This window comes from Grampus griseus, assembly GCF_964374135.1.
Source record: "Grampus griseus genome assembly, chromosome: 16".
NCBI classification, from domain to species: Eukaryota; Metazoa; Chordata; class Mammalia; order Artiodactyla; family Delphinidae; genus Grampus; species Grampus griseus.
Window position 1 is genome coordinate 41,679,204 of NC_139010.1, and position 18,430 is coordinate 41,697,633.

Below are 18,430 nucleotides of genomic sequence, written 5' to 3' on the forward strand. Positions count from 1 at the left end.
TCCTAAGGTGCACCAAGATAGCACCCCCTTTAGCACATCTTCTAGTGAGCTTTGATGAGGTTTTCTTTACTGGGATATGGGTCAGGTGATGTTTGGATTGGGACCTGCAGTCATCACCCCTAGGAGGTAAGATAGGACCCTTGGCTCTCTGCTCTCACTCGTCACTCTCTAACACAGCCTCTGCAAGATCTGACCCACCTTCTAACCCACTGTCCTCTGCGAAGTGACCATGAAACTAATCTTAACCCACCTTCTCACTTACCCTCCAATGCCTCTTCTGCATTGGATTATAGGACAACACCCTTTGGATGACATTTTACCCTTCACACTCAACATGCCCAAACTGGCTGGGATCTATCTTCTTCCAGCTCTCCAACATCTATGAGATCTGGCTCTATCTTCCCTTAGCAACATCTCCCACATTTGGTCCTTATTCTTTATCCAGATCACCACATCCAGGGTCACATAATGGGGAAGGGATCTCAAGAGCTACTTGGCCTCGTCCTCTGCTGTCATACCCCACAGGTGCTCCAGCAGCCCAAGGAGCAGGGAAGGCGTGCTCCACTGCTGAGAGCTCAAGGTGCTATGTGTTGGCTTGAGACACCACAAGCCTCCGTGGTTTTTACACATTCTGCCTTCTGAGTCTCATAGAACAAATAGGACCTCTCCTCCACATGACAGTCCTGACAAATTTAAAGCACGTCCTGCCATCTCTGACACCATTCAAGTCTGCATACAGCATTGTTTACACCTTCCTTCCCAGGTCAACCCCTCTGCACACACTCTCCAGGTGAAGGCCCTGATTCGGGTGTGGCCCGTGGGTACATAGCCCTGGGAGGCAGTCCCCTTCCTGAACATTCCAGGGCCCCTCCCCAGAGGCCTGAGGGCTGCAGTTACCAAGTTGATCTCCTCTGGGAAGCAGGTGCATGGGCAACAAAAATGCCTTAGCTCTCAATAGCATTCGACAGCAACTGGATCACTACTGAGAGGGCCCAAGTTTTCCATTTTTATAATTGTAAATCTTTCTCTGGAGGCCAGTAATATTAACTGAGAACTATCTGAGAATTCCACAGCATAGCCAGGGTTTCATTTTCAAGTAGAGTAACCAAAAAAAAAAAAAAAAAAAAAAACCATTACTATATGATCCTATGTTACCTGTGATGGTTAATTTTATGTGCTAAATTTTATAGGTCACAGTATCCTGGTATTTGGTCCAACACCAGTCTGGATGTTGCTGTGAAGGTACTCTTTAGATGAAATTAACATTTAAATCAATAGACTTTGAGTTAAGCAGCTCATCCTCCATAACGGGTGGGGATTGGGGGAGGGCTCATTCAATCAGTTGAAGGCCTTAAGAGAAAAGACTGACTTCCCAAGGAAGAGGGAATTCTGCCTCCAGACTGCCTTTGGACTCACGTTTCAACATCAGCTCTTTCCTGGGTCCCCAGCCTGCTAGCCTGCCCTGCAGATTTTGGACTTGCCAGCCTCCACAATCACATGAGCTAATTCCTTAAAATAAATCAATCTCTCTCTCTCTGTCTCTCTCTGTCTCTCTCTCTCTCTCTCTCTCTCTGTGGCTTGCTGTCTCTGTCTGTCTCTCTAGGTAGTTATATGAATAGATATATAAATGTATTTATATATCTCTATATCTATCCAGATTACCGGGTCTGTATCTGGAGAATCCTGACTAATATACTACCCTTAAGAAATCTTTTGAATTACACTTAAGAAGTATATGCTCATTTTTTTTCCCTTTTTAACTTGATGCATTATAAAATAACCTCTTGTGATTAATTGTATACTGCTCCCCTCAACTATTGGCACTTTCCCTCATCTTCTTTGCTCTCTTCAACCCTGTAAAACAGTTGAAGCTCAAATACAAATGCTACCAGGGACTCATTACATATTCTTAACGGCTCATTAGACATCCACTCTTCCACCCTTCTTTGTACCTATGACAGGTGTATATATCTCACACATTTTAAAGAGAAATAAAGATGTGATTTTTTTCCCCCAGAAAGACATAATCTATACACACGAGAAGCCGCATACTGAGGTGAAGGATGGGAGAGTATGAAATAAAATAAACCCGGACAGGTTAAAAATGCTTCTTGGCACATATTTCAAAGAAATCTAAGGGGTTTTTATTCATTTCACTCTATGGAATGTATTAATTCCTTTAATTAATAAAGATTAGCTGAGTGTCCTACATGGAAAGCTCTGCACTGCAGGTCCTAGTAGGGTCTGACAGCATGATCTGGACCCAGGAACCGTGTTCATGGCTTAGAGTCCATGGCGTGTGCACGATCTACACATAAACAACCAGGCTGCAACAGGGACTGGAAACAGGAGAAAACTATAGAACAGAGTGTATGGTGTGAGACATCCCTATGTGTGCTGTATAGAGGGATGGAGATGGAGTGGAAAAGTCCATTCTAGAAGGAACAGCCAACAGGTACACTAGCCCAAAGCCCAGGGAGTATGGAAAGAGCAGGGGGTAATAATAAGAGTTGTCTGGATGCAGCATAAAAGTCATGCTGGGATAAGTAGTAAAACACAAGGTGGGGAATGACTGAGACCAGGCACAGCCTGGTCTTAGGCATTTGGCCATAGAACTATGCTCATGGATTATAGAAGTTCGACTTGGCCACTTTCTTCTGCAATTTTTCATAAGAGGTTCCAATTTCGACTGGTATCTGGTAAGAAGTGCTTGAAGCAACCTCTTCCAATTCCCCAACAAAATGCCTATGAAAACAAACTATAAAATAATAGAAACTCACATAATTCAAGATGAAAAGACAGTCAACTGACTGCCAGAACCTGTGGGCAATTTTTCCCCAAACAAGTCGATGTGATGAGATCCGGCATCGTATTTGTCAGCCTGTTCTTTTTTGCATCTAGAAACGAAGCAAACTCTTTTCCAGAAGAGGAAGGATGGAACCTTCTCTCACGTTATCTACTCAGAAACTTAAGAAGAATGGTATCCACAAGAAAACTGAACATCAAAACTGCTATTGAATTTTGAATCAGTCAGGGCCATTTCCCCCCCCGTTAGCACATGCGTCATCTTTATCTAGTCCTCTAAGTCCAGTTGGAGCTCCCCAAACTCCCAGGGGCTGAGGGATGGGGAATCAGGACAGGTCACACTACATCCTGAGAAATACAGCCTCTACCATTTCTTCTTCTACATCATTGGCTCCAGTGCTTGACCCTCTTCCCTCCTTTGTTAACCACCCAGTTGTGCTGTGTGGAATCTGGCTTTCTCCACCTTTCACTACCTCCTGCCCCCGCCCCCTCCCGCCCTGTGGGACCTGTGCAAATAACTGTGGGAGAATCAGACTGTTCAACTCAACTTTGACTTTCAGTCAACTTTCATTCCATCCTAAAGCCAGAGAGAGCTATGGTCTTGAGGGATATGACTTTAAGAGGTGTTGACTGCTAACTCTGGATGAGATGGGGAGCTGGTCCCTGCACCAATTCTGGAGGCAGGGTACCTCCTCAGATCTTCATTTCCCTGACAGCCTTTCAAGACACAGTTGCTGTTTGCCCTTTGGTGCCTGAATGGGGAGACAAAGTCTGAGACTGTTACTTTCACAGGGAGGCACTACAAACAAATAGCAAGGAATAAATCCAACTTTAAAAATAAACAGTCCACACAGATAACTCTTCAGGGCTACCTCTTGGTGAGTTAGCTGAGTGACAGATCACCCAGCTGCCTACAGCCAACAGAATGCCTACCTATCAGCCTCACTAGTTGTTCAGATGGAGATAGAACACATCTCCTTCCAGAATGGACCTGCCCCGCTGACCTTCGAGCTTACTATATCATCTAGGTTGTGTTTGTCTAATCTTTCCCTCCCCCATCCCTTGGAAGACAGTTCCAAACACAAGCTCCCAGCCAGCACGTGGGACTGTGTTAGTATCTGCTCTCTTCCTGTGGCTGCTTGGGGCCACGTGCACCCCATCACCACCATCGCCTGCATCTCCCTAACTACAGCTCAGATAAATGTCATCTTGGGGAGCAGAAGCCCTTGCAGAAGTCAGCAGGGGCCATAAAGGAGCAGATTCCTCCCTCTCAAGTCACATACCACTGCGTTCAGTTCAGGCCAAGCCATTGGTAAGTTGTCAAAAGGTATCACTACCTCTTATTCGGATGGACCCTCATTAATCCTTCGTTGGAGATTTAATTGGCACCACCTTGTGGCACCGTGTGTTTATAAAATGATAAACAACTTCAGACATTCATTAGCACTGTCAGAGCCTTTGGAATGATAAATAGCAGGGAGGCTTGGTCAAAATGCTTCTGGAGCTAATCCCAAATTAAATTTTCTCTACCCTGCCAAGAAGAAATATGAGAGCAATGAAGGTTTTATGATAGCCCATAACTTCATGATTAAACAAGCGACTGAAAAAAAAATGGAACAATGCACTATGTTTCAATTGAAATATAGGAACCAAAATAAACAGCAGCATCTCACAGCCCTTCTGGTGACAAGGTCTAACGCACCTACACTTTAACACTAGAGCCCAGTACCACACACAACGTGCTGAGTGTGGTGTCCATCGCTGGAGCATGCTCAGTCCTGCACAGGGCTCGCCTCTGTGTGTTTATTTTTCCAACAGTATAAATGGGCTGTCTCCAGGACTCCGTTTCCACACGTCCTCTTCACTCCAACAGTCGCCCAAGTTAAAGCATTGGGATTCTACAGGTAATTGAGTTAAGGTTTAGCTTTACCTACAAGAAAATAACTCAATTCCATGAAGAGAACCACTCCACAGTCTGGAGAAAATATGAAAGGGATTGGAGTGCCTTTAGCTGAACACCAAGGAGGAGGGGAAGCAAAGGTAGAAAGGGCGGTTGCTTGCATTCTGGAGAGTTATGTAAACTAGAGCTTAACTTTCCCTCCGGACCACCCAGCTTCATCTCTTTAATAAAACATTATCACATTGGAAATGCCTAGAGGAGCTCTGGAAGCCTCTCTGGAGTTAGCAGGAAGAGGCTTCCATTTCATGGTCCATGAACAGAAGATACACCAGATCACTCGGGATGCACCAAAGCAATTGCCAAAAACTTCACATAAATATTTTGAAATTGCATCCTAAGGCCAGTCACTCTTTTTTCTTTTGCTTCTTTTTAAATTAAATTCAAATAAACCATTTTGGTTACTGGCAGTTCGAGTCTGTGAGAACTTTGGAATCGATTTCCCTGCCTGTGGAAAATCTCTTGCCCTTTGTTTTCTTTTTCAATATTTGAGATTTTATAAGTATATTTTCTTTGAAAAAGAGAAATTGAGGTGGGCTTCCTTTTAATAACCAGGACAGCAATCAGAGGCCATGGTCGCCAGCTTCTATGTGCCCTACCAGAGGCACAGGTAACGGTCCTGGGCTCTACCTGTGAGGTCACAGACACTCCGTACACCGCGGCCCTCAATGCATCTGTGTAAATGTCATCTCTTGTATCTGGATGGGTGGGTCAGCTACACAGGTAGTTTCATTTTCTTTTTCTTTTCTTTTCTTTTCTTTTTTTTTTTTTTTTTGCGGTACGCGGGCTTCTCACTGTTGTGGCCTCTCCCGTTGCGGAGCACAGGCTCCGGACGCACAGGCTCAGCGGCCATGGCTCACGGGCCCAGCCGCTCCGCGGCATGCGGGATCCTCCCGGACCGGGGCACGAACCCGTGTCCCCTGCAGCGGCAGGCGGATTCCCAACCACTGCGCCACCAGAGAAGCCCAGTTTCATTTTCTTGAAGATCTGCAGGCTCTCTGTCCAGAAAGAGTCTAGTTCAGTAGGACACACACCTGGGCCTGCCTATGATGGCGGCTGGGGGTCTGGACGCTTGTCCATCCCAGACGATCAGCTTAACCAGAGAAACAGCGCAGCAGTTCCCCCGCGGCGGCCCCGAGTTCCTCTGGCCGCACGGCAGCTCCCTATGCTGTATAAACCCTGGGACACCTTTTGGTGTCACTTCGCATATTCAAACCTAGACCTCTTCCGTGGCACTTGGTGTGCTTTTGTAAGATGATAAACATTATTATTTTCCCTCCTTCATGCTTATTTTTGTACGTGTTTACAGCAGGTGATTTGTTACCTGCTTATCTCCAGACGCTGGCCGAGACCATCTGTCCTGAGCAGGGGAAGAGCGATGTTCCACAGCAGTGCCAGAAAAATGTTCGTCCAGGGATTACCAGATGTCACGGAGCAGATGGAAAGGGCTGCCGCTCTGCAATTAGAGCTTCCTAAGGAAACAGCCGTCAGAAGATGCCTGGACAGTGTCTTCCCCCTCTGGCCTTGACAGCAGCATGGAAGATCCATCTTTTGTGGATGGCATGGTCTGCTCCACGCGCCATCTGTCTGTGCATGTTGGGGTGGCTCCACACACATGCCCCTCATCCCCAGATCCCCTGTTCTGGGGAGGGATCCGGGAGCAGTACCCCTCATCTGGCAGGAAACACAGAGTAGTGGATGGTTTCGGTCCTAAATGCCCATGCCTTAGAATGCAGGGCTTGGAAACCATGAGCCAGGCCTCCAAGGGTAGAGACAGAGGGAGAGGACAGAGGATGGCGATGAGGGGAAGGGAGGGGAAACCCAGCAATGGTCCCTGGTACCAGTCAATCCTCTCCTGCACAGAGTTAAAATAGAATAAGCCATCGCTGTAGAACTGATTCTAGAAAAGCCTGGGAAGAAGTGCGAGTGGGGTATTGAGAGAAGGGAGGCTCTGTGTAAAAATCATCACCCCACTCCCCAGCCTGGCCATACCAGGAGGCTTGACTGTGAATCTAAGGAGCTGAGGGGCGCTTCCTTGGGGCAGCCTCAGCTCAACCTGACAGTCCTGAAAAGGAAGCAGCCCATACTGCCAACATGGCTGGGTGGTCACACAGTGATGGTCACCATATCCCCACGCTGTTCCCATCCCCCGGAAATGACTCAGCCCTCCAGGCCCTGTTAAGACCCTGGTTACTCAAAGAGCTGACCATGTGTGGGGGGAGGGCACAGCAGAGGAAAAAGAGATGAGAGTTTAATTTAAATTCACCCAGAATTCTTCTGTCAAAATATCTATAAGTAAATTATTGTAGGTTTCGTATGTGTGAGGTTGAGAATCATTTGGAGATATAAAAGTTTCTTTGCAGTTCCACAGAGGGTTGGGGAAAGAGATTAGGGTCTTTGCCATCTTGGCCCAGCCTGGATGTGAGCAGGGAATGTTGGGGGGACGGCTAGGCTATGTGAACTAGGCTGGGGCCCGGAGTATCCCTGTGAAATGGGGGACCACCTGCCAGAGGTGGGTCCAGCCCTGCCCTTCCTGACTAACTGTGACATCTTGGGCAGTCACTTAACTTCCGGGAATTCTAGCTGGGGATAATGATACCCTCCTGGAAATTTTGTAGTGACAACTGAGAAAATGTATATGAGCAGTGTTTGGTGAACTCCAAATAACAAAATGTGGAAGAAAATGAGAAGATTGGGAAAGGGCATCTGGAGACAGGAATGACCAGAGGTGCACAGGGCTGTGTGGTAGGGCTTCCTTGGTGCTTGTGAGAGCCACGGAGACCCCTAAACAGTGGTTCCCAAACTTTAATGTGCATTTAAATACCCCAGAAAGCATGGGGACCCATGGCCAGACCCCACCCTCAGAGATTCTGATTCAGCAGGTCTGGGCAGCATGTGGGAATGTGACCTCCATCCAGTTCTCAGGAAATGCTGATGCTGAAGGGCCACACTTTGAGAACCTAAAGGATTTTTGTGCCTACCTGCCTGGGGAAAGAAATGAGGTGATGCCTGTGCTTGGAGGGCTGGAGGGGCCCTTTGGCCCTCAGCGGAGCCAGACTTAGGACTAAGGGCTGGTTCTAATCAGGAGCTATAACCAACCCTCTCCTCCAACATCTTACCTAGACACTCTGGTTCTACTCTGGATGAACCCAGGAGTATATAGTCTCAGCAGCCTTTCCACCTGCCCTGCCTGTGCATCCACTGCTCCTACTTCCACCAACCCAACCCAACCCTTCTCTACTCAACTCTGACTTCTCTCCCCACCAACCCCCAGTGGAAACAACCTCCTCCTTGCCTGAGAAAATGTAGCCTCGCATTAACCCTCCAGAGGGAAAAGAAACAAAAACACTGCACATCTACACAGAGAGACATACACAAGAATATCCTTTACAGCATGGTTTGTAAACTCAAACGGCTGGAAACAGCTTATCTGTCTATCGATGGGAAATGGTTGAATAGACTCTGACACACACCTACTTCAGAATATCATGCGGCCGTTAAATAAGGAAATGGTTCTGAAGGTGCTAAGGTGAATTATTCCCAATATCTCATTAAGAAGAAAAATGCAAGTTGCAGAGCAATAGGTCATAGTGTGATCTCATTAAGAAAAATAAAATTAAAGAAATACACAGCAAAAACCATATATTTCTATAGTCGGTGTTTATTTATAGATAGAAACAAAAGACACATAGCAAATTAAAAACATTGACCATCTCTGGGCAGAAAACCAGGATGGTGATGTGGTCAAGGGGAACTTATAATTCATCTATATTGTTCGGAGTTTTCAGGGATATATCCACGTATAACTTGAATCATTAAAAAATAAAAGTATAGACAAAGGAAGCTGAGTGATGACAGGGACTCCTGCCACATGTGTCCCTAAGCACTGCATCTGTCTTCATTTTCTTTCCTTCCATCTCAAAAGAAGACGGAGCTGGAGATTATAATACTAAGTGAAGTAAGTCAGACAAAGACAAATATCACATGATACCGCTTATATGTGGAATCTTAAAAAAATGATATAAATGAACTTATTTACAAAACAGAAACAGACTCACAGACTTAGAGAACAAGCCTATGGTTACTGGAGGGGAAGGGGAAGGGGTAGGGATAGATTGGGAGTTTGGGATTGACATGTACAAACTGCAATATTTAAAATAACCAACAAGGACGTACTGTATAGCACAAGGAACGCTGCTCAATATTCTGTAATAACCTAAATGGAAAAAGAATTTGAAAAAGAATGGATACTTGTATGGGTATAACTGAATCACTTTGCTGTACACCTGTAACTAACACATCATTGTTAGTCAACTATACTCTAATATAAAATAAAAATTAAAGATAAAATAAAATAACCAACAAGGACCTACTGTATAGCACAGGGAATGCTGCTCAATATTCTGTAATAACCTAAATGGGAAAAGAATCTGAAAAAGAATAGATACATGTACATGAACTAATACAACATTGTTAATCAACCATGCTCCAATATAAAATAAATTTTTTTTTAAATTGGAGAAAAGAACATCTCCCTTCTTTCCAAGATTTATTATTATTCTAAGAGCCAAGCGATCCCTGACACTGAAGCACAGCCTCTCCTGGACACCTGTCTCCTTCCACTGTGTCCCGCAGGTGTGCACTCCCCACGCGTCCACCCAGAGCTGCTCCTGATGCGTGTGGGCTGGACTTCGTGCTTCCAGAGCCCTGCTCGGCTCTCCCGGTGTAGATCATTTGAGTTGGATACTTCTCTTTCCTGAGGCTCTCTCTTCATAACAGAAATGGAGGGGTTATTTGTTTTGTTTTGTTTTTAAAGCAAATGTACGTGTATATTTTCAACTTTTTCTCTCTTACGTATATGGTAGCACTTTGCTTTTTTTTTTTCGGTACGCGGGCCTCTCACTGTTGTGGTCTCTCCCGTTGCGGAGCACAGTTTCCGGACACGCAGGCTCAGCGGCCATGGCTCACTGGCCCAGCTGCTCCGCGGCATGTGGGATCTTCCTGGACCGGGGCACGAACCCGTGTCCCCTGCATTGGCAGGCGGACTCTCAACCACTGCGCCACCAAGGAAGCCCTGCTTTTTTTTTCCTTTAACTTTTTATTTTATATTGGAGTATAGCTGATTAACAATGTTGTGATAGTTTCAGGTGCACAGCAAAGGTACTCAGCCATACATATGCATGTATCCATTCTCCCCCAGACTCATTGCTTTTTCCAGAGTTTTCTATCAACACCTTAATGGGAATTACATAGAAATGAGGAGTTAATTTGGGAAGAGCTGTCATGACTGCAAGATTCAGAGACCTGTGAAGAGTCTGCATTGACCCAAACCCTCCTTTATATCTCTGGAGAAATGTATTCATCACTTAGATCCTATAGATATTTTATCAGACTTACCGCGAGAGATTTTGAGTTCTTTGATATGCAAATGACATCTCTACTTCTGCTATATTTTCTAATTAAGCACTGCTTGTGTGTGGAAAGGCTATCATTTGAAACAATTTGAGCCACTTTATTGAACTCTTGTTCTCTGAGATTTGATCATCTTGAGTTTAGCTACATGCTGTTCCCAAATAATCAACATTTGAGTGCTGTTTTCCAAAAGTATCTTTTTATCTATAATTCAAATCTTATTTAATAGACTGCCAAGACAATGTAAAATCATAATTGTGATAGGTATCTATCCTGTTCTCTTTTTTGACTTTTTAAAAAGAACTATAATTCTATATAAGCACTTGTACAAGTATAATGTTTACAAGAGTGCATGGCCAAAAAATTATTTTTTGCCAGGTTTTGTTTTTAGAATTAAAAAAATGGATGTTGATTTTCAACAGACTACTTCAGCAACTTTTTGGCAGTATTTATGTTCTAGTTTTTACATCTTAATATTAACCTTTTGTTCTTGGGACACATCATGCTTGATCCTGGTGAATGATAAATTTCATGTAGGATTCAAGTTGTTATTTTGTTTCTTTGTTAAGATTTTTTGCATCTATAGTAGACACTTGAAAATCATGAGATACGTCTGAGATTATCATAAATCCCCAGATTTTCTCTACAAAATACAGCAAAAAAGGCACTTATGTGGATTTATCACCTATTACTTCTCAGTAATGTTAGTGTGACTTCTTGGCTTCCTTAGGAATCATATGTGAATCTCATGGCCTTTGTTTCTCAGGGAGCACATCTTCATCATACAGACATGGTCGCTGTCCTTGTTTGAGGTTTCTAAAAGCAGGCCCTGAGTTGAGGATTTGGCTGTAGGTAAGGTAGTTGAGAACTGATCCCAGGAAGCAGGAGGGGGAGTAGGTGAGGGAGACAGGGAAAGCGGCCGAGGCAGGGAAGGACCGATTAGGGAGCGAGTGACCCGTGTGAACAGTCTGGGACTAACAGGGCTGGGAACCCTCTGAGAAAGACCTAGAACATACCTCGGAAGAGTCCTTCAGACTGATAGGGAAGCTTGAGAACTGCCCTAGGGGCACGAAATCCCAGCTCCTCTGCTCTGTCTGTGCTGCCTGCAGGTGGAGTGAGTACCCAGGCTCCGGGCTCCGGAGATGCTGGCAAGCAGCATAGGGCAGCGTAAGGAGGGGCACCCTTCGCAAGCAGGAGTCACCTCCGCCCTCCGCGGCCTCTGAGCACAGGAGATCCGAGCAGCGCCAAAGTGTCTGCTCCAGACAACACTCCCACGGTGGCTTTTTCAACGTCCAATTCCCCATTTTATGAGAGATCTTTGCACCAGCGAAAGTATTCATTAAACATTCCCCAGCTAGTTTCCCCCAAATTATCTACAGACTATAAGTGACGCTGTTTGGGTCAGTGATGCAAATAAATAAAAAATTTAAGAGAGGGCTTCCCTGGTGGCGCAGTGGTTGAGAGTCTGCCTGCCGATGCAGGGGACGCGGGTTCGCGCCCCGGTCCGGGAAGATCCCACGTGCTGCGGAGCGGGGGGGCCCGTGAGCCATGGCCGCTGAGCCTGCGCGTCCGGAGCCTGTGCTCTGCAACGGGAGAGGCCACAACAGTGAGAGGCCTGCGTACAGCAAAAAAAAAAAAAAAAAAAAAAAAAAAAAAAAATTTAAGGGAGCCAGTAACCAGTTCGTGGAGTGCTTTCTTTCCTGATACCCTGCTGTTTTGAGGTGCCCAAGTACCCTTAAATAGCTCCCATTTCCCCCAGAGGCCTAAGTTAGTGTCTCATTATTGTCCCCAAAGAACACATCTGGACCCCGCCACCCTTACATGTTCCCGTCCTGGGGCTGCCCATCCCATACCCTCAGTCTGACTTGGAGATGTATCCTCCCCTGAGTCCATCTTTGACCCACCTCACTACTGAGCCTCACCTCACCTGAAGGATGGAATAACATTAGGGAAGAGGGTGAGGCTTTGGTAAGTTGTGTTACTTGCTAATGTAACTGGATGCAAATTTAATAGTTGAGACTTTTGAATCCTGCTGAGATGTCCCCAGAGCTTCAGGGATACCTTCTTCCTGCCCTGGAACCCCTCTGTAGTTCTGGAAACTTAAAAGATGCTGCCCAGGGATCAACTCTGGGTGTGGATCAGCCCTGCTTTGGGCACCTGGTGTAGCCAATGATCATCACAGGATCCCAGGCTGTGGCCTTTTGTGCGTGAGGAGGAGAAGAGGCACACAGGTTCCAGATTGGTCCTCTCCGGGTCTCATTTGCATAGAGCAACGTCTGACACAAAGGAGCATTATTAAATGAGCCCCTGGAGTGACAAGAAGTTAGCCCAAACAGATGCCTGCACGGCTTGCTTTCTCCCATCTGGGCCTTTGTTTAAATATCAACTTCTCAGGAAAGCCTTCACTAACCACCCTTCCTAACATAGCAGACCCTACTCCAAACACTCCCTTACCCCTTTCTCCACTGTATTTCTGCTGTAGCCCTTCTTACCATTTGACACCTTACATATGTTACTCATCCATGGTCTACCTGTCCTCTCCAGAATGTGAGGTCCACTTGGCTGGACTTTTTGCTCTTTCGGTTCATTGTCAAAGACCCAGTGCCTAAGAACATAGAGGCACTCAATAATTTCTGTAGAATAAAGAAGAGCAAATAAAAGAATGAATAAAACTATTGTCACCAAGTCCCTAGGCTGTGACCACATTTTTCTCAGCTGATGCTCAGAGACACAGATATTGAAAATGCCAGAAAACTTTTGTGAGGCTAAGTAGCAAGTTATATGTAACTTAGAATTTAAGACCAATTAAATAATTATAGAATGCTAGACTATTCCCTCGATCCAGGACAAAGGTGAGAAAAAATGAAACTATAATTTTCCCTGCCAAAGAAGTGTAGCCCTAGTGGACAGATCTTAGGAAACCTGAACGTCAGGTGGGGTATCAGAATGCTCGTCACAGGAAACCCGGCCTGAGAAGTCAAGGGGGATCCTTTTCTCCCAGGACACAGGAAGGCGGTTATGAGCTGACGCCCCACACAGCTGAATCACACAGGGGTCTGTGTGGTCATCCAGCTCCAGTAGATCCTGGCAGGGCCACCCAGGGTGTATGCGACCTTGAAAGACTTTTTTTTTACAGGGTCTGTCTATATAAATTAAGGTGCTCAGAGCCTAGGTTTTCTCAACCTCTCCCCAAACTTCTTTTCTGAAAATGTCACTCGAGAATCTACTTGACAACCCCACACTCACCGCAGCTGCTGTGTTAACTATAGTGTTGGGGGCTCCCATGGAGTCCACAGCTCCCCGACTTCCCACAAGCTGGCTGAACTCGGAGGTGCTCAGGGAGTCTGCACAGCGGCAAGTTCCTCAAGTTTCCCACAAAGGAAAAGCAGGAGAGCCTAAATCAAATGAGCAAATGGATAATCATTGTCTAAACGAAATCGACTTCAAAATTGAATTTCCTAAATAGGATAAGCGCTGGAGCAATTCAGATTTATATTCAAAACTGACAGGATGCCTACAAATTTCCAACAGGCACTCACAAAGAAGTAGGCAGGCATGCTTTCTCCATGTCGGGGGTTTATTCCCTCACTTTAAAAAAATTGTGTTTCCATCTACTTTAAAGTCAAGTTTTAGAAAGAGAGTTCCAGAATTTAATGGTTAGGCCAAACCTCACAGTTTCATAACAGTCTTGCCATTTCTAACTAAGGATGACTAACATTTGCAGAACTCTCCCTTGTTTAAGAAAGCATCCTGTTTCACATCAATTTTCCTCTTTCACAATCCTGGGAGGAACTAGGGCAAGGATTTGTATGAGTATTAGGTGAAATAGAATCCTTTTTCATAGGAAAAAAAAATGTAAATCTCAGAGTGGTTAAGTGACTAGTGTGGGGTCACCCAGCACAAACCTTCGTTCCATCGCCTCTGTGTTTGTCTCCTTTTGCCTTCCTCAGACTGCCCCTGGACCTCTTGTTTGATCTCTGAGTCCTTGTAATCATATCATCTAGCATTTTTGTCTTTGCTGGTAGGTCTCTAACTGATTCTGAAACTAGGTCAAGCCCTCATATTTATGCAGACCAGAAAAAGTGTGGGGACCGTGAAGCTGTGAGGACCACCTCTGTACAGCTATGAAATGAGGGTGTGGACCACAGATGCTGCTGACTGCAGGGCTCCAGGGGAATCAACAATGCTTCAATCCATATTTTTTCTCAGAAAAAAAGGTATTAAAAACAAATGAGAATTTCTGAAGTTCTCCAAGCCATGGAAGAGAAGCTCAGGATTCTCTATCTATCTTTCTATAGCCCAGATGTGAGTGGACACTCCATGGTGTCACCACTCTGAGAAGCAGTAACAAAACGCCCTCAGTCCTTGCCAAATTGAGGCGGGCATCTTCTTCCCTCCAGGAGTCAAGTCGGTCACTCAGTGTTTCCGGAAGTTTCCAAAGAGACAATGAACTCTGCAGTTATCTTGGATACCGTGCCCAGAAATCCCCACAAATGGCTTCTGGGATGCAAAGATTCCCCATCGTACATACAATAACCAAGCAGAGTTTTATTCTTTCTCACTTATCCTTGCAAATCGCTCACATGTTTATTCACCTTCTGTGCCCTGACTCTGAGCCACACTTCAAGTCAGTTACCAGCAATAAGGAGGGGGGTGCATGGGTCTGAGCTGGTATCAGGGAGCTCGTGGGCTCTTGTAGCCATCTAACTCATACAACGTGAAGTGGCATATTATAAAATTAACATGGAAGTACTGTTTGCATGCCAGGAAGGGGAGACCTCATTTCACTGCTGTGTTGGAGAAGGGTTTGTGTGGAGGTGGCATTGGGCTGGGCCATTAAGAATGAAGAGGAGGGTTTAGCCGGGCAGAGTAAAAATGGGGGGGGGTTACTTCAGGCAGAGGGACCCCAGCACAAAGACCCAAGGCCTGAAAGAACACAACAAGTATTGAGCCTGCCTGTGAATTTGGATGTAGAGAGGAGATGGTGACAGGAGGTGTGCCCGGGAGGTCAGAGGAACCAGGTGGAGGAAAGCCCAGAGCCTGGACTTGATCCTGCAAGCAGCACAAGGCCAGGGAGAACTTCTGAAATGAGGTTCACGAGTCTTGGGTCTGGGGAGTATGGGGGCATCCATGGTGAGGTCAAAGGCCATCTCTGGATGATGACACCCACAGTGCTGGTTCTCTGCCCCGAGGTCTGCGGGAGCCCCATGAGCTCGGACAAGGCCCCCTGGAAGGCCTGCTCTCACACAGTTCCTACACCGTAGAGGGTTATCTCCCACCCAGGACTACTCTGGAGTCGCTCCTCACGGGCCTTTCACCCAATGCCCACGTCGGGGGTCTCTCCTCTGGCTGCCCTGATCCCCCGGGCTCTCAACCTTGCCGTGGATGAGCCCACCCCAGGCCTGTCTCCCCTGCAGGGGCTATGAGCAGGGCAACTACCAGTCAACAGGCCTGGGAGGCACTGTGGTCCAGCAAGAAAAGTTTGGTTCCCTTCTCTTGTTCTGGGCTTGCTTCCTTCTACTCCACGTGCTCCTGACAGACGGTAGCAAAGAGTCCAGGCAGGGTACACACCTCTGTTTGCAGCTCCAACACATGGCCCTCAGCACTGGTGTGGACACAGGCCTTAAGGCAGGGGGACGGGCTACTTCACAGGAGGGCAGTCCCAGGAGCCCCAGGTGGCTTGTTACCACTGTGGACCAAGCCTGTGCTTCGTGATGTGTGGGCCATAAAAACTGAAGAGATCTCCGTAGTCCCTGGCCACCATCCCTGACCCAGACACCAAGACAGACGTTGATGGCATCCCTCCACACCCTGCCAGCCTGTCACCATCAGAGGCAGAGGGAGCAAAGGGCAGGTGCAAGGCATCCAACTCTGACGTCAGAGTGGGCAGGGTTTGCTCAGCTCTCCTCCCCTGTCTGGCTGTGTGATTTGGGCAAGTCACCTGAACCCTGTCTGATTGTCAGTTGCCTAATCCAGCTGTCACACCTCTATAGTCCTTGTCACGGCGGCAAGCTGCCTGATCCTCCCACAGGAAACATGGATTTCCAGAGGCCACGGACCGGACCAGTTCTGCCTCTTTCCCAGGTTGTTCTGCACAAGTATGAGTCTTGGTGGGCACTACAGGGTCCTGCCCAGATGCCCCTTCAGGAGAGAGGTGCCCACTCCTCTCCTCCTCCAGTGCTGACTGCCAGGGTTCATGGCTCCAGGAGCTGAAAGCAACTGTCTGTCCCGAGGTCACACTCTCTGCCCTGCATCCCCTGCCTGGTGAAGGGGTAGGGGTACATAGGCCCAGCCCCCTGTGCCCCCATTTGGGCCGTAATGACTCCAGCGCCTCCTGTGGGCTCAGCAAGGCCCCTGCGCATCCTGATTCTTACCTCTGCCAGAGTAGCTTCTCTCGCTCTCAAGATGACTCCGCAAACCGTCCTGCCCACACATCTCCATCTCAGGGTCTGCATCCGGGGATCCTGGCTTACGAGAGGCATCTTTTCACTAAATTTTGTCCAGGACCATAAGAAAGAACAGAATTCTTCATCTAAGGAAAGGAAACTACAGGACAGAATCTTTTCTGCTCTCCACTCTCAAAATGACAAGCTTCCTACTGAAGACCTTGCTGCCTCCCCTCCAATCCTGGGCTCCCCTGCCAGCCTGTGTAACTGGACAGTTCCGTGTGCAAAGCAGCAGACTCGGCAGTGCTACCCAGAAAAACACCCTGGAAGTCCTCCCTTTCTCCTCTCCCCAGTTCAAACGTGACACCTCCAAACAGCTGAATGAAGGAGAATCACCTGATGTGAAGAAAGCATTGGTTCTGCTGGGAAGCGTCACTGTCCGGGAGTCAGAGTGATAAACTCAACTTGCTGTTTCCTTTGAAAGACATCTGTGAACTCAGGAGCTGCCCTGGAAGAGCTGCTGCCTTAACCCAACGGAAAGCTGAGAACGGCTTTTTTACATGTCACAGCTGTTGAAGGCCTCTAGAACACTTTCCCTAGATGTCCATGTCAAGGCAGCCCTCAAAGGGAGTAACAAGTGATCAGACAGTGCAGCAAGGGTAGGAGCATCCGAAAAGCATGCTGGGTCCTCTGAGAGGAGTGGAGGGTCCACGGAGTGGAGAGCCAGATATGAGAGATGAGAGTGGAGGCCAGGTGGTAAAAAGCTGTGATAAGAGTTTGAACTTCATCCTGTTTGCCAATGGAAAGCACCAGAGACTTTTTAAAAGAGAAGCTGTGTGCCTGCTCACATCTCCTATTTGGAAAGATCATCTAGACTACAGTTCTATAGAAGTGATGGGTTGTCGAGGAAGGGCGGTGACCTGAGGCATAGATCCTCACTTACGTCTGGTGCAACAGTTCAGGGGACACACAATGGGAACTGCTAATGTTCCCTGCTCACTTAGACAGAAATGTGTGTCCCATCCACCACTGAACAGAGCATGACCTTGAGGGTATTGGCACCTCCTCTCCACTTTAGGGGCTGCTCAGTGGAGATATGGGTAATGTGAAAATGCTACACTTGCTGAACTTTCAGAAGACAATCTAAGGTGCCTCTTGGTGGAATAACCAGAGTCTACAAATCTACAAACAGATTGTCAGGCCTGGAGGCTATTCTTTCTCAGGGCAGCATGTGGTTTCTTGGAGACCAGAGAGCAGAGAGGCTACACTTCTGGCAACCTTCCCGGGGAAGAGATTTGCCATTGTGATGTTTGTTCTCCTCTATTCTTCTGCTCACAGGTGATAGAACCCTAAAATCAAAATGGCTTAATCACAAAGGGGATGTATTATCTCCTATAATGTAAAAGTGTAGACTTCAGGCAGAGCTGGATCCAGGCACTCAAATGATATCACCGTGAATCTCTCACTCAATTCTCCTTCCAGTCTCTACAACACCAGAATCAAGGGCTTTAGACTCAACAGCCCACTGATTTGGCAACACTAGCCAATGAGAACTTCTCTAAGAATTCTCACAAAATTACCATGATTGAATCTCATTGCCTCAATGTAATCTTTCCTCCCTCCTCAAAAAAATCAGCGTAGTCAGAGGGATGCACTATACTGATTAGTTACCCCTGGAGCCAGGGGCCAGGTAAGAAGGGAGAGGAAAAAACCAATGTGGACAGAGATAAGGAAAGAAACAATTTCCTTAAAGGAAAACCAAGCTGCTGTAACTGAAAGGTAAGAGAATGGACTCTAGGCAAACGAAACAAGTGGCCACCATATGCATCCTGACACTTCCCGTCCCCTTCACAGACTGAGGGGACTTTGA